This window comes from Protopterus annectens, chromosome 1.part2, assembly GCF_019279795.1.
Source record: "Protopterus annectens isolate FY-2018-M chromosome 1.part2, PAN1.0, whole genome shotgun sequence".
Taxonomy (NCBI): domain Eukaryota; kingdom Metazoa; phylum Chordata; order Ceratodontiformes; family Protopteridae; genus Protopterus; species Protopterus annectens.
The window spans coordinates 548442702-548464488 of NC_056727.1; the positions used below are offsets into that span (position 1 = coordinate 548442702).

Sequence of the window (21787 nt, forward strand, 5' to 3'; positions counted from 1 at the left end):
AGGATCTTCGGTTCCGACCACTGCTCTGACATCCTTGGTTCCATCTGAACTTGAGAAGTTTAGAAGCCGACTATCTCCGGTCGGGTCCATGGAGGAAAGTCGGATCGGACAGTTGTCGGATCCGAACATGCCTCTCAGGGCTTCGGCGCGGGTAAGTTCGGCTCCTACATCGGCTTCAGAATCAACCCCCTTGGTTCTGGGGATGCCTTCTTGTTCTTCGGAGCTGAGATCTTCCTCGGATCAGGGATGGGGGGCTTTTGAAGTTATGAGGAAAGTGGTGTCTCCACAGACAGCTCCACTCTCAGGTCCAGGCATTCTTCCCCCAAAGGCCCCGGTGTCTGGCTCTGCACCACTGCATCCCCTGAGACGTGGAGATCCTAGGCCTCAGGATGCCCCATTGGGTGAACCCCTCTCTTCCGAAACCTCTCCAGAATACCCTTTTGAAGAGGTCCCTCATAAGAGACTGTGTGAGAGGAAGCATTTAGACTCCCCAGAGGAGTCCGTCACATCTGACACAGACCTTGATGAGTCAGAAGGGTCCCCATGGTTACCTTCTGAGGATGTCTCTTTTGCAGACATCCTAGAAATACTTAAGCAGACAGGTGGCTGGAAGCCCATCAACCCTTCTGAGGAGGAGTCTGTGTATCTGAAGGCTTTTGGGTCTCGCTCTTCCACCACTTGGGTATCTCTGCCTTTCAATGAACTCATAGACCTAGTTTGTTGAAAGTTGTGGGAGTCTCCAGACTCCATGGAGCCTGTTCCTCGGAGGCCAAATAAATTCATTATATCCCCTCTGATAAAAATTTTCTTACGAAGGGTGTCCCAGTAGATACTATGGTGGTGGCAGCTGCCACCAAAAAGGAACTGTCAGAGATGTCCTTTTGAGTCCATCCTCTGAACAAAGAGTCTCGTACGATGGACAGATGCAGAAAGTGCACCTTTTCTTCAGTGACCTTTGCGCTCAGGTCACTGAATTATCACACTCACTTTACCAGACTGCAGAGAGATTTCCTGAAGGAGCTAGGAGAAACTCTCACTGGTTCAGTAGCTGAGGAGGTAACAGAAAAGGTTTCTTCCCAGCTCTCCACCTTGAATTCAGTGGTAAACTCCTCCATGAGACTCTTTTCTTATGCAGCTGATGAGTCAGTAGGGCAGCGGGTTCAGGAATTTCCCTAAGGAGACATTCCTGGATGCACCTGTGTGACTTTGCGGAGTTCTTTAAATCTTCCTTTGCTAATGCCCCCTTCGATGGCTCATCCTTTTTAGGGCCTAAAGTCAAAGACACGCTAATTAGGTGTGAACAAGAAGGAAAAACTCTCTCTGCTGTAGGAATCCATTTTTCCCTACCTTCTAGAACTTATCCAAAAGTTAAAAAGGGAGGAAAAATGTGGTTCTGAAAATCCCACAGAGCTTTTCAAGACACACATGGGTGATTCTTCTCCCAGGGGCAGAGGAGGAAGCAATAATGGAAGATGCCGGCCACATGGCAGAGGGGGTCATCAAAATCAGGGCGACATGGAATCCTTCCTTAGCAAGCCCTTTCAGCACTCTTGAAAGGAGACCTGTCTGTCCATCCCTGGAAGCAGTCGGGGATCACTTATGTTTGTACCCAGAAGCCTGCCAAACAATAACAAAGACAAGTGGGTACAAAGCATTGTATCCAGAGGCTATAACATATCCTTTTCTTCCCCTGTCCCAAATATAAGAAACATCCCAGATGTTCCACCCAGTCAAAGGGATCAAGCAACTTTAGAAATACAAACGTTGCTAGAAAAAGTGAGTCATCCAAACAGTCCCCCGCAGACCAAATACGATACGGAACTTTACTCAAAGTTCTTTCTAGTTTCAAAAAAAAAAACAGGGGACTGGAGACCCATCCTGGATCTCAGCAAATTGAACAAGTCAGTGAAAAGTCAAAGTTCCGGATGGTAACACTGCAGCCAATACTCCCTTTTTTGGGACAAGACAATTGGATGTGCGCTACAAACCTCCAGGATGCATACTACCACATAAAAATGGACACTTTTTCCAGGAGTCATTTGCGTTTCAGCTGGGAGCCAGTCACTACCAGTTTTGAGCTGTGCCCTTTGGTCTCAGTGCATCCCCCAGAGTGTTCACCAAATGCATGGCAGTAGTCACGGCTCACTTGAGACCCCTTAGATTCAGAGTGTTTCTGTACCTAGATGACTGGCTCCTAGCCGCTACAACCGAGCATCTACTAATAAAAGAGAGATACCACATTGAAGCTCTGCTCTCACTTAGGGATTACAATAAATTACAAAAAAATCTGCCTTATTGCCACCTCAACGTATCGTTTTTATAAGAGCAGATTTAGATGCTACAAAAATGGTGGCAAAGCTTCCCCCAGAAAGAATTCAAGTCCTACAGCTTGAGGTCATAAACCTACTTTTCAAGAAAAAAGTTCAGGCAAGAACAGTACTGAAAGTATTGGGGACCATGGCAGCAGCAATAAGCTTGATTCCATTAGCACAGCTGCATATGAGAATTCTGCAGTGGCTGCTGTTCTCTCAGTGGTTCATGTAGGAGCTACCAGTTTCTCACCAAATTATGTTAATAGAATATTGCAAGAAAGACCTTCGCTGGTGGCGCCAATCCATTCATGTGACTTTAGGTCGACCCTTTTTTCCCCCTCAGCCTGTGGCTACAGTGACCATGGATGCTTCCCAGATAGGGTGTGGGGGGCATTATCTGGGAAGGGCAGTCCAGGGCTCTTGGCAGACTCACAAGTCCCATTTGCACATCAGTGTCCTAGAGATGAGGGCAGTGCTCCTGGCATTTCAAGTATTACAAGACTGTCTTCCGAAAGGAACTATTGCAATACAGACAGACAACATGTCTGTTGTGTGGTACATAAACAAACAAGGAGGAACCAGGTCTCACCCCCTTTGTCGAGAGGCCCTGAGAGTACGGCAGTTGACGACCTCCTCCCAAAGCTTTCTCATAGCAACGCACATCCCTGGGAAATCCAGTGTGATACGGACAAACTCAGCAGAGCGATTCTGATGCCTGACAAGTGGTCCCTAAAACAAGAAGTAGCGGACATGATCTTCCGCAAATGGGGCCAGCCTTGCTGCCACCTTTTTACCACGGCCATGAATGCCAAATGCAGCAGCTATTTTGCCGTAATCTCCCCTCCAGGGGAGTCACTAAGGGGTTCGCCTGTACATGATTGGCCCCCAGGTCTCCTCTATGCCTTCTCTCCCTTCCCGTTGATACCCAACATTCTTCAGAAAGCCAGCTTATTGGGAAGGACTTCGATACTTGTCGCCCCCTACTGACTTCGTCAAGCCTGATTCCCCTTCGTTTGGCCTCATCTCAAGGAGGAGCCTTGGATTCTGGACCCAGTTCCGAACCTTCTGACTCATGCATTGGGAATGCTCCACCCATCCCTCCAAACCTTCAAATTGACAGCTTGACTTCTCTGATTCCAAACATAGCCAGGCTTTCAGATCTTTTCCCATCAGTGAAACATATCCTGGTGTCATCTTATAAGGCTTCTACGAGGAAATTGCATATCAGCAAATGGAAGAGATTTTCGTCTTGGGCCTTAAATAATCATATTGACCCCTTTTCTGCCCCTATGTCTTCCATGCTAGAATTCTTGGCAAAGCCATTTAATGAGGGTGCAGCTCCAGCTACTATTCAAGTTCAATTTGCAGCAATATTAAACTTTCATATAGGTGAAATGGGGCCAAAATGTGACGTACCACAGACTTTGCAAAGCTTTTCTGAGGGGTGCTGTTCTATTAAGACCACCCATCAAGGCCCCTCTGGCACCATGGGACCTGAATTTTGTATTATCTCATTTGATTCTTTCCCTTTTGAGCCTGCATCATCCTGTGATCTGAAATTTGTAACTTGAAAGACAATTCTTTTAGTAGCTATCACATCTACTAAAAGAGTTTGAGTTACAAGCATTATCTATAAAACCCCCTATATGCTTTTCCACAAAGACAGAGTGTCTTTACGAACAAATCCAGCCTTTCTACCAAAAGTATGTTCAGAATCTAACTTAAACCAATCCATAGAATTGCCAGTTTTCTTTCCCAGCTATGGCAATAAGGCAGAATATATACTTCCTCAACTAGATGTGTATAGACAATTACATTTGTATTTGCATAGGACAAAGAACTTCAGGAAGACTGACCAATTGTTTGTGTCCTTTTCAGACTACAAGAAAGGTGCTCCTGTTACTAAGATCACTCTTTCCAGACGGCTATCAGATTGCATTATATTTGCCTACAAATCTCAGAACAAAGAACTCCCTGACAAAGTAAAAGGTCATTCTACAAGAGCTATAGCTACCTCTTGAGACTACCAATTGATACCATTTGTGCTGCAGCAACATGGGCAAGGCCTCATGCCTTCATTAACATTACAAAGTTGATCTGACCTCCAGGAACAGGGCCTCTTTTGGATCCACTATCCTGAAGAATATATTCTTTTGACTCACCCAATAAAGATGGTGCTAGGGACGCTGTCCTCAACCAGTAGAGAATGAAGGTGAGCTAGGACATCATCACATAAAGAAGTTATGTACTCACCATAACATTCCATGTGTGTTGTCCATTTCGCCTTCATTCTTACATCCAATCCTCCTTCCCCCAGCCATTAGCTCCTAGAGGACCGAGCGGATACAGTTGGTGACTAATGTTCTCTGACATTTTTCATAGCTTTTGTGGTAGTAAATATCTTATGGGTAACTGTTGATGTCCTTCAAGGATGCATCTGCAGTCATAACAAATGGGTTGTCCTGTCGTCAGGCAGCCCTTCGGTCGGCCGGATTCCAAAGTCTGGGTCCGGCTTCGGCTGATGTCGCACTTCACCCGACGTCATCTCTGCTGGTCTTCGGGTATAAAGGCATCAGCCGACGCCATTTTCCTCAGTCTTTCTTGCCACGTGGCGCCCGAAGCAGAAGCTGTTCGCAAGTGCCGGTCGGTCAGATCCAGAGATTACTACTACCGAATACTACTTCGAAGACTTCTAAAAAGCTAAGTACCCCGTTGGGGACTCTTTCTTGCCTCAGCCGATGTCAGAAAAAGTAAATAACTGTTTAACTTGTGGGAAACAAATACCTCATAAAGATTTCCACTCTTACTGCCTACCTTGTTTAGGCCCAGACCACGACGTAGCAGCCTGTTTAGCCTGTGCTTCCTTCAACCGACGAACGCTTAGGCGTCGGTCGGAGTTTGCTGAACAGTTTTTCGGCTCAGATTTTGCGTACATTATGCCGTCGGATCCTCCGACTCCCCAAACTGTTAAAAAACGCAAAGAAAAAGACCGACACTCGCGGTCCGCGGTTTCGGCCAAAACCACGGTTAAGCAAGCCGCGAGTGTCTCGGTTTCGGCTGAAACCGAGAAAACGGGTCAATCTTAAGCCGAATCCATGACTACTACTGAGGCTCCTGCTACCTTAGTTGAATCGGCCTCTGAAGTTTTGCCTACTACTGTGGTTCCTAGTGAATTATCAGACACCATCCCTTTGGATGTCTCTACCCCAGCACGTGGTGCTGCTAGGCCTCCTGCAGCCATGTCTATAAAGGCCTTTGCCAGGGCTAAAGCAGCCAAAACTGTTAAATCAGTGCCTGTTAAGACCCCCTCACATAGGCCCTCTTCTAGTTCACAAATGCTTACTCTGGCAGAGGATTTAATCTCCTTAATTAGGGGATCCCAATCTCACCCAGACAGGGCCTCTCAGCCTCCAGAAAGAGACCTAGAGCAGAGCCCCCGAGCCAGTGTCCTCTGATGATTCTTGGATGACTCAGACATTACAGAACAGCCAGAGGCTCCTTTTTCTACTTATGAAGATTCCGATGCTGAAGAATCCATTCCATCTGCCTCTCCACCAGAGGAATTTTCCTTTGGGGAAACCTTACATGCCATGAGAGAACAATTCCAATGGCAGGGACAAGATTTCTCAGATTCAAGAAAAGGCTTAGGACCTTTCTGCACTTACCACAACATAGGCCCTTAGCTATACCTCCAGTACTGCCTGTTGTGGATGATGCATTTAATGATGTTTGCACTGCTCCTGATACTTTACCTCCAGCCCCTGCCAAACCAGATAGATTTTACAGGGTGCCAGACACTCATCACCACCTATACAAGGCCCCACTTGCAGATCCTGAGACTATATCCCAGGGGCCTAAGGCAGTAGCCGACCTCAGCAAAAACCCTCTCCCTTCTGAAAGGGAATCCAGGTCCTTAGAGAGATGGGGGAAAAAAGTTTACACCTCTGCTACTCTCTCAGCTAGAGCTTTAAACTGTCAGTTTCACATGATCCAATACCAAGAGTTTATGCTTGATCAGTTAACTAAGAAGCTGTCCTCTGATGACTCCTTAGATAAGAAATATGTTTTAGAAATGGTGAATAACATTCAGCAGGTTAGTAACCATTCTTTAAAATGTGGCTATGATGCACTGGAGGCTTCATTTAGATCAGCCATGACTGGCACAGTGATAAGAAGGCATGCATGGTTGAAGGAACAGGTTTTGCCGGATCATGTTAAAGCAAAGCTGTTAGATGCTCCCATGGATAAGGCCAGTCTATTTGGTACACCTGCTCAGCAAGTAATGAAGAAAATGGAAGAGAAGGCAAAATCTGTACAAACAGTTAAGGATTTCTTACAGGTTCAGCCCCCAAGGTTTAGCAGGAACTGGCCTGCCAAAAATTGGTCCTTTCCAGACTTCTCAAAATCTCAAAGAGGCAGGAATAGACGCTCTAGAGGCAGAAATCAATCCAGAGGAGGTGCCTATAGAGGACGCCAGTGGCAAGGCAATAACCAGAGAGGCACAGACACAACCACTGCCACTGCAACAGGACAATCACAGTGACTTGACTCTGACACCGCCTACCAGGGAGCAAATAGCAGCACCTTTAGGCGGAAAGTTAGCCTTATTTTCGAAAAATTGGCACTATATCACAAAAGACAAGTGGATTTTGAAAACCATAGACCAAGGCTACAGGTTCCACTTCCACACCTTACCAGTAAAAAGAGGAATGCCAAACCTACCTCCAAATCAAAAAAACAGAAGCTCTAAAGCAGATAGCTCAATTAACAAAGATGAGAGCTGTGGAAAGAGTACCAATAACACAACAGGGCAAAGGATTCTACTCCAGACTCTTCCTAGTACCAAGAAAAGAGAAAAGTTGGAGACCTATTCTCGACCTGTCCGTCTTAAACACATACATCATTGTACCAAAATTCAAAATGCTGACCCTACAGCAACTTCTTCCCATGCTGGGCAAGGAGTGTTGGCTGGTAACTCTAGATCTCAAGGAGGCATACCTGCACGTCCCCATACGACCAAATTGCAGAAGATACCTCAGATTTCTTGCAGGATCAGAGCATTATCAATTCTCAGCATTGCCCTTTGGCTTATCTACTGCGCCCAGAGTATTCACAAAATGCCTGGCATCAGTAATCGCTCATTGCAGGCTACAGGGAATCCAAATTTATCCATACCTGGATGACTGCCTGTTACAAGCGGACAACAAAAGCAAGCTGACAACAGATTTACAAAGAGTCATTTGCTTACTACAAGCCCTGGGATACACAGTCAATTTAAAAAAGTCAAGACTGATACCATCCCAGACAAGAACATTCTTGGGTGCGGAATTGGACACAATAAAACAAATGGCATTCCTAACTGCAGAAAACAAGCACAACTCCCTCTTTACTTCTTGGCATTAACAAAGCAGCACAAACTAACAGCAAGAAAAGTACTGCAGGCCTTGGGCTTCATGGCATCATGCATAATCCTGGTCCCCCATGCCAGACTGCATATGAGAAAATTACAGTGGTACCTAAAGAATTTATGTTCTCAACACAGGCACAGCTTAGAAACCGAAATCCCACTAATCCCATGCCTGAAACAAGAGTTCCTATGGTGGGCTCAAGCATGCCAGTCAAACCCAGGCTTGCCCTTCCACAACTTTCAAGCAAACCAAACCATCACAACGGACGCCTCAGACCTAGGCTGGGGGGCGCACATGTTGGACAAGTGCATACAAGGATTGTGGACTCCAGACCAGCTGCACCTGCACATAAACCAAAAAGAATTGCTGGCAGTAAAACTAGCAATCCAGAAATTCAAACCATTCCTCAAAGAAGGCCATTTAATGATAAGGACAGACAACACCACAGTCATGTGGTACATCAACAAACAGGGAGGCACTCATTCATACCCCCTATGTCGAATGGCTCTGGACTTATGGAATATGGCTCTGAGCTACAACATTCAGTTACAGGCAATATTTGTACCGGGAAAAGAAAACATCCTAGCAGACATGTTAAGCAGAACCACCTCGGATGCTCACGAATGGATGCTACACCCGGACATCTTCAAGGCCATCACAAAGAAATGGGGAATGCCACAAATAGACCTATTCGCATCCCCACTCAATCACCAGCTCAAAAAATTCGGCACAAGGATATGCCACCCACTAGCATGGAAGGTGGACTCTCTATCCTTCAGTTGGAAAGGCCTGACAGCATATGCATTTCCACCTCTGCCTTTGATGCACAAGGTACTACTGAAAATCAAAGAGGAACGTCCAAGGATAATTCTGATAGCTCCGAATTGGCCAAGACAACACTGGTATCCTTTGCTGAGGAGCATGTCTCAGGGGAGAATGTGGCCAATACCCCTGATGCCTTTGATGTTAACTCAGAACAACTACAACATCATGCACCCAAACCTAAAAACCTTGCAACTGACTGCCTGGAACATCACATAACAGCTACTAACCCAGACTTATCCCAAAGGGTTAAAGACATTATCCTTGAAGCCCGCAGACCTTCAACAAGAAGGAACTATGCAGGAAAATGGAAAAGGTTTGTCATTTGGAGTATTGAAAGAGGAAAAGATGTCTCGAACATAGATATTGCTAACATCCTGGAGTACTTGGCAGAGCTTCTACATACGGGCCTGTCCTATTCCTCCATCAAGATACATGCATCAGCTATTTCCGCAGAATACAGCTTGATCCACCTGTCTTTTCGCATCCTCTACTCAGGCAATTCCTCAGAGGGATCAAGAATGTAAAACCTCCTAGGAAACCACCATTACCAGCATGGGACTTGAACTTTGTGCTAGAAAAATTGACACTCCCTCCATTTGAACCAGCAGCAACAGCAGATCTTCAACACCTATCATGGAAAACTGCTTTCCTACTGGCCATTACTTCAGCAAGGAGGGTTTCGGAACTACAGGCCTTAATGGCAGTACAACCCTTCCTAATCTTCCATCAAGATAGAGTGTCCATGAGAACTAATCCTACTTTTATGCCCAAGGTGGTATCCAGAGTGTCTTTAAACCAGGCAATCCACCTACCTACCTTCTTTCCCAATCCACAGAACAGGGGGTAAAGGCTGCTGCATACCTTGGATGTACATAGACAGTTACGCTACTACCTGGACAGAACCAAAAGTAACAGAAAAACTGACCAGCTTTTAGTAGCCTATGCAACAGGAAGGGAAGGAAAAGCAATTTCCAAACAGACAATCTCCAAATGGATAGGAAATTGCATAAGATTCTGTTACTCCTACCATGGAAAACCAGTTCCACAGACCATAAGACCTCATTCTACAAGGGCTACAGCCACTACCACAGCTTTCTTACGAGGAGTGGCAACCAAGGACATTATTGAGGCGGCTACTTGGACCTCCGTGCATACATTTGCCAAACATTATAATTTACCTCTATACTCTAGATCCCAAGCAGGGTTTGCCACTGCTGTATTGCAAGGGATCCTAACTACACCATAATTCTTCTTCCTCCTCCCCTAGTTTGGCTATGGTATTCTACCCATTTGTTATGACTGCAGATGCATCCTTGAAGGACATAGTACAGTTTTGTACCTACCATAAATGTAGATGTCCGAACAGGATAGCATCTGCAGTCAGGATTACCCACCCTCCTTCGCGTCTGTGGTACTCCTAGGGTATTTACCCTCCTAATAGCTAGCTGGGGGGGAGTCTCTTATGGTGTATTTGTTTGTATATATGTACATACATGCTTATTTTTTGTGTTTGCCTTCTACTATTTTGGAAACATTGGCATTTATCCAAAATTTAGCTTCCTAGAGGGCAACTGGCATCTGGGGCAAGAAACACTGAGGAAAATGGCGTCGGCTGATGCCTTTATACCCGAAGACCAGCAGAGATGACGTCGGGTGAAGTGCGACATCAGCCGAAGCCGGACCCAGACTTTGGAATCCGGCCGACCGAAGGGCTGCCTGACGACAGGACAACCCATTTGTTATGACTGCAGATGCTATCCTGTTCGGACATCTACATTTATGGTAGGTACAAAACTGTACTTTATATTAGCAAACAAGGTCTGGGGAGTTTCCTAGAGCATCATGGGATAAGGTTTCAGCCACAAGCTAGTGGAAGACCTTGAGCTTTTCTGTAGGTCAAGTTGGAACCAATCCTCGGTTCCAAACCCAACCTGTAGAGAATGAAGACAAGATGATGGACAATACATGGAATGTTATGGTGAGGGCATAGCTTTTTTTCTGCATCTATCTGGATCCTTCCATCTGTGCTGTTTTTATATTTCCTGTGAATTGAAACTGTGGTGTTTATTGTAAATAGATGTTCAGTATTTGCACGCTATGTATTTTATTATTTATTATCAAATATATCTTAAACATTTCATTGTGGCTGGTCTTTTAGAAAATAGTTTAACCTTGGAGAGTAACTGCATTTATTTGGTGGCACTGTGAGCTTCATGCTTCTGAAAGTCTTGATGCTTGGATATACTATCATTTGTATAAGTATTAATTTTACTAAGAGTAATTGAATATCCTGGTAAGAGCCTTAAAGTAGCTGGCTGGTGGCAATGAGTCTACCTTATAGTCTGGGCAGAGGGAGCAGATCTGATAAATCTGTACCAACCTTTCCCAGGGCTTATGTATGTGTGTGTGAGATAAGATCAAATCTCATAGTGTGTACCAGCTACTTGGAACAGGGACACAGAGCACTGATTTCTGCAGAGAGAAAGGTAGTCTTTTATGTAGGGCCTGGAGAGGAAAACCCTGCCCTAGGATTGGAGTGTGCTCCCTGTGTGCTCTTAAGGGAAATTGTGCTTGGTACAGAGAGCTGCATCTGAAATTACTGTGTATCCATTTTTGTCCTAAGTGACTGTCCCTCACCAGTGTCAGTGTTGAGGATTTAGGCTGCTTGATTACTGGTCCAGAGAAGGGACGTCACAACTACTACTTCCTTCAACACCAGGGGAGCCATCCTCCCCCTAATCCTGTCCTAACCCCATTGTAGGAATGTTTCTATGTCTTGAGGATTCAGCACTGTAATTTTTTCCACTCCTGGCACCTGTGCACAGAACAGGACTGAACACTTTTTTTATCTTGGGACTTGTGCACCCAGCTATCTCTCTCATTTTTTTTTAACATACCTGTCTCCATGATATATTCTATATAAAGTATAGTGTATATATATATATATATATATATATATCAGTGTCGTCTTGGTGAGATTTTCTGAAAACCGTATCCACCACGTTAAAGGTACTCACCAAGACTTGAGTATGACTTCAGTTCCAGCAATATTACTCTCCTTTTTTTTGCTGATTTCATCATCTCTGCATTTGGACCCCCTGTGGTTTTGTCCATTTTAATATCTCCAGGTCTTTTTGATTTTTAATACCATGACATGAATGGACGCCATGCCTAAGTCAAAGTAGGATTAAAGTTCAGAAATTAGTATTGTTTCAGTCTTTTAGGTTAGCCAGAAGTGCTCCTCCTCCAGTTCATATGGAGTTGCGTGTATTGGTAACCTAAGTATGATTGTCAATTAATTTTTTTTTTCAGACCCGTTGCTCCTGATACTGTTGGAACTGTCTTTGAGTATCCTCCTTTCCACATCACCCTCGTTTCTGCCTGCAAATCCTGGTATTTTATGACTTTGTCTTTCTGTACGTAACACACTATAGTCACTGGGTGTAGCAGTTTCAATGTTCAATGGTACTTTTGTCGTCTTTTCATGGTTACTCCAATCTATTTTTGAACTATTGATAATGGACGATCCCATGTGATATAAAATCATAATTTTCTATAATGCTATGTGGCTCGTGTTTCCAGTGTTTTTAGCTACTTCAGTATTACAATGTTTGCACAATCCCCAATGCAAGATTCTTGCCACAATTGCCTTTCAGTGTTTCTTCCACATTCAATGGACTTTGTAAACCCATGTGTAAGTAGTCTTCGATCTTAAGCTGTCAGTATTAACCTTTCACCTTTTGGTTTAAATTCTCCTTAAGCATTCCTGCATTTGATCCTAATCAACATGAGGTTGTTCCAAGAGTTTTTTCTGCAGCTATATTTATGCATTTTCCACATTTCTTGCCTTCTCATCTTATCCATTACCTTATATTCTTTCTTTTATTTTTTTGGCACATTCAGTTGCTGCCTGATTTTTATCTACGTCTGATTTGATTTCCATTCCTGCTTAATACCGATATACTTCTGCTGCACTAAGCTGGAAATTCATCTTACACTTACCCTCCTCATGTTTTAAAAATTTCACTACGTTTAGATCTTGTGAAGTCAGCAGATATGCAGTCCTACGATTGCAAATCAATATATGTAATCAGTTTCAAAGAGGCCCATACCTCATTCAGAACAGAGAATATATAGTCTTGTAATACACTCATTTATATAAATCATTTGATAAGCATGAAACATCCTTCTTGTTTTCCTGCCCAACTGATCCAACACCTTTTGGAGCCAGTCAGTCACTCCAAAACTGTAAGTTAGGAGAGAAAGTGCAAATTGGCTTATAGCTTGGACTTTTGTTCCTAGATGTCAGCACTGCTTTCAGTACTAATTTTATTCTTCTAAAATATTTCTTACTAAGTTTTATTCACATTTGTTCATGTTTTATTGTTGATTTTTCATCAGTTACCAAATATTTATACACTCCCTCTTGCTGAAGTTCTTTTATGCCACATTCCTATCCCAGGGTGATATTTTCTTGATGCTGTAGCATTCCTGCTATTTAAAGGTTGCTTTTGCACATTTATCAAGACCAAATGATATTCTTATGTCATCTAAAAAAGTTTTGACCACTTGCAGTTGTGCTTTCATTTCCTCATCTGATACAGTTTTAAATCGTACACAAGAAGAAGATGAGAAGTCTTTACACTTTGTTGTTTTCTGGGAGCCAAATTGTAGCCATGACATGATCTGTTAAGTAGACAGCACTACAGACAAAAGACCACACAAAAGACAAAAGAGCAGTAGTGACAAAAAGTCGCCATGGAATATTCCTCTCTGAATTTTTATCCCTGGAATAATAATTTGCCCTTTATCATGCCTTAACTGCAAAGTGGTTTGCCACTGTTTCATGTTCGCTGTAATGTAAATCAATCAATGTAGGGTGTATCTTATGCATTTTTGAGCACTTTATCCATGAATGTGCGATACTGTCAAATGCTTTTTTGTAGTCTGTTCATGCCATACTCGCTTTTTTACATCTCTCCATTATGAATTTGTTTAACAACAGATGATCCTTTGCTCCATATAACTTTGTTTTGTTACCCTTTTGTTGCCATTATTGAGTTTTCTTCTAAATAACTATAAATTCTGTCAGCTTCAATTCCAGTGTATAGTTTATATATTGTCGGAAGGTGAGCTGTTGGTCTTTAGTTTTTAGGATAGCTTTCAGGTTCACACTTAAGTAGGAGTACTGTTTTTCCTGTTGTTAACCAGGTTGGTGTCTGTTCAGGGTGTGCATATAAATAGTTCTTACTCATGGCTAAATCTTCGTGTAAAGATGTTAATGCTTTTAGCCAGAAGTTCTATACTGCATCTGGGCCTGGAGTTTTCCATTTAGGAGCTTTTCTTAACTTTATTTCACTTTCTCTGGCCGTTATGTCATCCCATCTCACATCCTGTACATTTGAACGTTTTATTCTTTCTTTTATTACTTCTGTCCATTCAGCATCTTTATGCTCCACAGGATCTTTATAGATATTTCTCTAAAATGAATCTATTCCTTTTTCCCTTGTTTCCCAATTCTCTGTAAAACTTGTTTGGGTCATAAATAAATTGCTTATTCTGTGCTTTTCCTATATATTTATCTGCATATCTTATAGGTTCATAGGTTGGTACTAGGCTGTCGGCCCTAGGGCCTGTACAAGCCTAGCCGAACAATTCCCTGGATATTTCTTCCCACAGTATTTACTTCCCTGTACCCCTGTCTAGCAGGGCGACTGACATGATCCCCGGGGTGAATTTCCTATTTCCCATCCAATCGTCAAGGTTCCTTTTAAAGAGGGCCAAGGAGGCGCTCTGCTTGACATGTATGGGCAGTCTATTCCAGAGTCTGGGGAGTCTCTGGGTCAGGAACTTATCCCTCCAGCGTGTTTTGTTCATTGTGATAACAAGGTTTAGATCCCTGGAGCGTGTGGCTCTGAGGGATTGGGATTTCTTTAAGTGGAGCATGTCCAACAGGTCAGGGTTTGACGTGGCCTTGTATGTTAAGCAGAGATTGCCTCTGAGTAGACGATATGCCACAGAGTATAGCTGGAGTTTTTTTAGACGGTCAGCATAGGGCATCTGCTTTAGGCCTGTGATTCTTTTAGTGAGGTATTTCTGCGGTCTTTCCAGCTGTTGCAGATGTCTTGTGAGGTACATACCAAATGTGGCGCTGTACTCTATGACCTCCTTTTTTCTGGATGAAAAGCCCTTAGTGATGAGGTGTGCCACATAGAAGGATTTCCTGACTGTTATAGCGATGTGGTTATCGAAGGTGAGACCACTGTCCACCTGTGTCCCCAAGTCTGTCATCACACTTTCGGTATTTAGTGTACTGCCACCTATGTGGTAATTAATGGGTACATGTTTTTTCCTAAACGGGATAACTATACATTTCTTGGCATTAAGCTTGAACCCATGGCTCTGGCACCAAGCATCTGTTTCTGTAAGGCCCTTTTGTGGAATACCCACATCATTTGGGGATTCAATAATGGCTCCCAGTTTGCAGTCATTTGCAAACTTTGTTAGCCAGAGTCCCTTAGTGTTGACCTGTACTTCAGAGAAGTAGATGACAAACAAGAGTGGTCCCAGGACTGAACCCTGAGGTACTCCACTTGTCACTTGTCTCGAGCTGGATGTGGAGTTGACTACTTTTACAGTCTGGGTTCTGGTAGTAAGCCAGTTGGCAACCCATTGAGTGACGTAGGGATTTATGCCCAGCTTATTAAGTTTATCTATGATTCCAGAGTGGGGGAGGGTGTCGAAGGGCTTGGCGAGGTCCAGATAGGCTGTGTGGACCACCTTACCCTCGTCCACAGCCCTGGAGACTGATTTGAAAAAAGTCAATCAGGTTCAGGAGACAAGATTGTCTCTTCACAAACCCAAACTGGGTGGGGTCCAGTGTTTGAAAGTTGCCAATGTATTTTTTTATAAGTTCCATGATGTGTTCCATGCCCTTGCAGATCAGGCTCGTCAGACTGATGGGACGGTAGTTCCCGGGATCCAAGGTGGATCCCCCCTTGGGGAGTGAGATAACTGCACGCCACTCAGTGGGCATGAAGCCTGAGGTGAGGCTATGATTAAACATGACACTTAGGTGAGGTGCCAGTTCATTTTGTAGTTCATGTAGTATACAGCCTGGGATGTCATCTGGTCCCATGGATGCTATATTCTTAGCTTTGGAGAGTACGGTTTCTACCTGTGTGGCTGTGATGACCGGAATTTGGCAGTCTTTTGGTATTGAGATGGGCCCTTTAGGGGGTGAGGGGGGGTTGAGGTTGGCACTAAATCGATCCGCCAGGATATTGGCAATATCCTTGGGATCAGTATATTTAGTGCCATTCTGTTGTAGCTCAGAGCAGATTTGAGCATTGCCATTTAGAATTCTTGACATAACTATAGAATGCCTTGTGGTTGTCTTTGGAATCTTTGGCAATTTTATTTTTGTAACTAGCTTTGGAGGATTTTATAAGGGATGTCAGCTTCTTACTGATGCTGGTAAGGTAGTTTTTTGCATCCTGGGATTTTCCTCTTTTCTGCAACAGTTTCTTCCTTCTGTTGTATAGTTTGTTTATGCCAGGGGACCACCAGATTTGGCTTCCTTTTTTTGGAGGATAGGGTCTTGGTTCTATTTGGGATGACACGATTCATGCATCAGTGGATGTGCTCGTACAGTGCCTTAGTGTAGGTCTTCTAAGTTTTTTTTGGCTGTGCTGATATTTTTAGTTTATTATTTGTGGTAGTGCATGATAGATCTTGATCTGTTCTGATACTGCGCATTGCTTTTTATCATATCTGTCTTTCTGAATATTTTTGCTAATCTGCCTCCTCTTTTATACTGTTCTAACAGTGACACTTCTCGTCTTAAATTGCTTTATAGTTTTCTGTATTCAGTACTTCCATGATGGATTTGATTTCTCCCTTTCCTTTCCTTTACTGCTCTGTGTTTTCATGTAAGACGATAGCTACACAGTAATAATTCGAGGATCCATTGCTCTATCTTGTTGTGGTGTTATCAGAGTTAGATTTTCTGCACTAAATTCTTCACGTCGCAGATAATCCATAACCTCGGTTTCTGTTTCTTTTAACTTCTGCATTACTAATTCTCTTTTCTACTTTTTCTATTTGTTTTCTTATTTTTTGTATTGTATTGTACCATATCCTGGATGCCTTTGCTTGTATTTCTCAAAATGTCTTTGGTGCTGCTCTTTTTGTATTGATTAATTTTGATTTCTCCTTTGCATAAATATTGCATCGTATTAAATCTCTCTTTCTTTCCAATGTCCATATTTCTTCTTCAGATTTCTCCTGCTCCTCCTCTTTCTCCTTACTTATAAACATAGACATTGGTAATCTCCAAACTCTGGACCCCACCCAGTTCGGATTTGTAAAAGGCAGATCATGTCTCCTAAACCTGATAGACTTCTGTGAAGCAGTCACCAAAGCCGTAGTTGAGGGTAAGGTGGTTCACACAGCCTATCTAGATCTCGCCAAGGCTTTCAACACCATCCCCAACTCTGGAATTATAGACAAACTCACTAAACTAGGTATAAATCCCTATGACACAAGGTGGGTTGCCAACTGGCTCACTGACAGAACCCACACTGTGAAAGTAGCAGACTCCAAATCCGACTTCAGACCAGTGACAAGTGGAGTACCACAGGGTTCAGTCCTGGGTCCTCTCCTGTTTGGTATCTACTTCTCTGAAGTACAGGCTAACACAGAAGGTTTTTGTCTAACAAAGTTCACAGCTGACTGCAAACTAGGGGACATAATCGAAACTCCTAACAATTTGGACATCGTACAAAAGGGCCTCACTGAGACAGATGCCTGGTGTCAAAGCCATGGCCTCAAGCTCAATGTCAAAACGTGCATTGTCATCCCTTTTGGTAAAAACTCTGTACCCGTAAACTACCACATAGTCTACTTAACACCAAAAGTGTGATAAGAGACCTTGGGGCACAGGTGGACGGTATTCTCTCCTTTGATAATCACATCGCCAAAGTAGTCAGGAAATCCTTCTACATGGCACACCTCATCGCAAAAGGTTTCTCATCCAGGAAAAAAAGAGGTCATTGTTCCCCTCTACTCGTCACTCATTAGACCCATTATAGAGTACAACGCCCCTTTTGGTATGTACCTCACAAGACATCTACAACAACTGGAAAGGCCGCAAAAATACCTCACAAAGAGGATTACCAGCCTCAAACAGATGCCCTACGCAGACCGTCTCAAAAAACTCCAGCTTTACTCCGTTGTATATCGCCTACTCAGAGGCGATCTCTGCCTAACATACAAAGCTATGTCAAACCCAGAGCTGTTGGACATGCTCCACATAAAGAAATCCCAATCCCTCCGAGCTACACTCTCTAGGGACCTAAACCATGTCACCACAATAAACAGAACATGCTGGAGGGATAGATTCATGTCCCAGAGACTTCCCATACTCTGGAACAAACTACCTATCTATATCAAACAAATCTCTTCATTAGCACTCTTCAAGAAAATTCTTGATGATTGGATGGGAAATAGGAAATTCACCCCGGGGATCACTTCTGTGACTCTGCTCGACAGGGGTACAGGTAAATAATTTTCTTGGGTGGCGAAAGCCAGGGTACCTTTTTTGGCTAGGCTTATATAGGCCCTAGGGCCAATAGCCTAGTACCTACCTGTGTGCTGTGATATAACGTATGTTACTTTCCACACTAAATCCTTCACTTCTCAGGCATTCCATAACTTCAGCTTCAGCTAAAATCAAGCAATCAATTAAACAAAATTGTTCAGTCTTTCATTTTGATTGATTGCTTGATTTTATTGGCTTTTAATTGATTGCTTGATTTTATTGGCTTTCTGTGTATTTTGGAGGGAATAAATATGTTAATCTAACTATCTATCCACATCTGATGATGTTTTTAAACAAAAATGCTGTATTTTAATGTGTCTGCGTTCATGTACTTGTATTTGGATTAACTGTTCTCTGGTGGCTGGTTTGGATTCTTCTTTGGTACCTTGGACTGGATTACAAGTGTATCTTGGTACCTGTTGCCGTTTTCTTGTTTTTTCCTCAGAACATTACTTTGTTGGCTCTTATTTTAGGCTGCAGGTTGGTAGGGTTGTCTCAGTTTTTGTTTGTTTCAGTATAGAGGGAAAGATGATTCTTTTGTCAAAATGTCATATAACGGTTTCCAGTTGTTTTTTAATCAGGTATTTTCTGCAGGTCATGGATCTCACTGCGTCTGGAACCCCAACTCTAGATTCAGTCCATTTTCTTTGGATAGTTTGACAACGATCACAAATCTAGGCAAAAACAACAGATCTTGATAGATGGATCACAAAAACTATGGTAGGAGATGCCCTTTACCAATCAAGTTTGTTTGCATTTTGCATCAGATGCTTTTTCAGGCTTGTGGCACATATCTGTAGAATTTTTATAATGTTTATGATCTCCCAAAGAGACTAAGCTGTACAGCAACTGAGTTGATATTTTCAAAAAATTCTTAAGTCCTCCTTGCACACACAATTGTGCAGATCTGTGAGAACAGTGGCACTGTGTATATAAGCACAAGAGGAAAAGACCCATTCTTAGATTGTCCTTAGAGCAGGAAGTGTGCAGTAAAAGAACTTGCAACCCATTTTTTTGCCTAGAAACATACCAGTCGTTTTCATCAGTCTTTTGAACTCCTCATGTTAGTTTGCCCATCCTGGTTAGGTATGAGAAATAAATCAGTTTGTAACACAGTAACCTTTCCATGTGTGAGAGACTTCTGAGAGAGTTTTTAACCTCTGTGACAAAAAAAAAAAAAAAAACAGACCTGTTGGTCTCTAAAGCCTGAGCTTGGTGATTTTGGTTAAGTTAGTGCCTGGTGTAGGATGATTATTTTGAACTTGTTCCTTTCTCTCGTCCTCAGAATACTCCTCAAGCTTCAGAAACAGTCTCACTACCCCATATTGGCACAGTCATATCTGACTTTACCTGTTTTTTCCCTATTTCTTCTACTGTCCTGACTCACCTTTTCTCCATGCCCCTTTCAGTATAGTATGGCTTCTGAAGTGTCTTACAACGGCTACATGCAGTCTAAATCCCAAGTTCTGTGTGCTTCATTCTTGCTGTGTCCACAAATGTGGTGTTTTGGAGGGTCTTGGGAAGCCTTTATTAAAGCTGCCAGAAAGAATCTTACAAAATTAACATATTCAGTCAAATGGAGAAAGTTTGGCATTTGAGTAGGATGAAATTACTTGACTCCCTTATCTTGTTATCTGATTGGAATTAGGCTGTCTTGTGAAGAGTAGGTGACTTGTGCACCGCACAGTTGTGTGATTGAAAGTGCACTGGAGTAGTTAGAGGTCAGTGCAAGAGGAAGTTACTGTTCCCCTTCCCAGATGCAGTAACCCCAGAGTTGATGATGTTGGGTAAAGAATATGGAAGTACAGACCCCTGCATGGGGGAGGATTTGCCCCAGTGAAGAAAATTTTACAGTTGTTCAGATGCCATTCTGAATAATTTGTTTCACTAAAAATGGCATTTGACTGGTTCTTCTGTGATTTGACAGCTTGATCTTGTCTGCTGTTGTTATAATGTCTGGATAGTGAAAAACTAAGGCATACACATTATGTCTGTCACAATCTCCTTGAAATGTATATTCCACCTTTTGCAATTCAGACTAGGAAAAGAAGCGCACCACATGATTGCAGCTTTGTGTGTTTCTTTATTAGCAGTAAGGTTGTATGCCACATATACATGAGTTCTTGTCAATGTAAAACAAGTTGTTTGCCAGTATAATCTGGGAGTGGTCAGCTGTGTTGTGTATAGAGATGGAGCCCTGATTTTTGCCTGCAACCCAGGTTCATGTGATAGGCCTAAGGTTTATACAAACTGGTGATGGGAGGGTTGCTGACTTCAGAGAGGATGTATGGGGGGATCACTGCACTAAGAGTGACTCATGGTGGAGGCCAGGGGAACAGATACTCAGAGTTAAGGGTGCCAAGGCAGCACTGTGCAACAGCAGGCAGTGTAGATGTGGTGCTTGTCAAAATATTCTTGCACTGCAAATGAAAAAAAAAACATTGTGCATCACATTACACACACTAACCCTTCTTGTGGCATAGAAAAAAAATCTTAGCAGCCACATAAGCAGGCCTTCTGACAGCAGACTTCACTTTATCTCTTGCAGTTGAGTCACATCTGACTCTTATAGCAACTCTGTGAATAGCTGTCGCCATCAACAGAGTTTACTAGACATTCAGGGAACAGCAGTACATTGCCAGGCCTTTCTTACTTCTCTGTCTCTCTCTCGCTGTCTCTCTGTCACACACAGACACACACAGACACACACAGACACACACAGACACACACAGACACACACAGACACACACAGACACACACAGACACACACAGACACAGACACACACAGACACACACACACACACACACACACACCCCTCTGCAGAGAATTTAGAGTCTCCAATCCACTACTTATTGCATGACTTTGGAGTGGAGGGTGAAACCAGAGTATCTATGGAAAAAAATGCAAGAATATTGGGAGACCATGTCTACACACAGAAGACACCCCCAAAAAACCAAACCAGTGAACCTCTTGCTGTAAGGCAGTAGTACTAATTTGTCTACCAGTAAGGTTCTCCTCCAAAGGAGATAACCTCCAGAGAAGTTGAAGTGTGCTATTACACCAGGTAAAAGAGAAGTAAATAACTGGGTACTTTTTGAGGCCAAGATGCCTGGCTAGTCAGGCTACTAGAAGGAGGGGATAAAAAGTAGTCTAATGCTGAGAGTCGGCTGAATAGAATGTGGTAGCAGACCGCTAAAATAATGCCCTTTTTGCAGTTTTGAATATGAAAGAATAAAATATGTTTAATTTTCTAACAAAAGACAGGGCAGTCTTTCTGAACAGCTCATGTCAGCATGACTTTTTATTTACATAAAATCATTTATTATGTTGATGTGAAGTTTCTACCTGGACCTGTAAGGGCCTGTTATGCTAGAACAGTAAGATTTTGGCTGCATTTTTCAGAAATGTTTCTGTCCAGGATACATGCGATATGTAACTTTTACAAAGCATTATGGCTTGGATATGCAGACCAACGGTATCACAGGGTTGGGAGACAGGTCATTAATGGACTGTTACAACAGGTGTCCCAAAAATGTTACATTTGTCATACTAGTACACAGCAGTTGGTACTCATGCTACAAGATGAAAAATCCTTTAGACTCCTGACTGTTGATAAAAATGGGTTAACGTCACTTAGTGT

The 21787-nt window shown here is 43.0% G+C and overlaps 1 protein-coding gene across 5 annotated transcripts in view; it reads left to right on the forward strand.

Annotated features, from left to right (window-relative positions):
- Positions 1-21787, forward strand: part of MAP4K3 (mitogen-activated protein kinase kinase kinase kinase 3) — a 2472041-nt gene that overhangs the window by 1850690 nt on the left and 599564 nt on the right. The gene's annotated exons all lie outside the window — the stretch shown is intronic.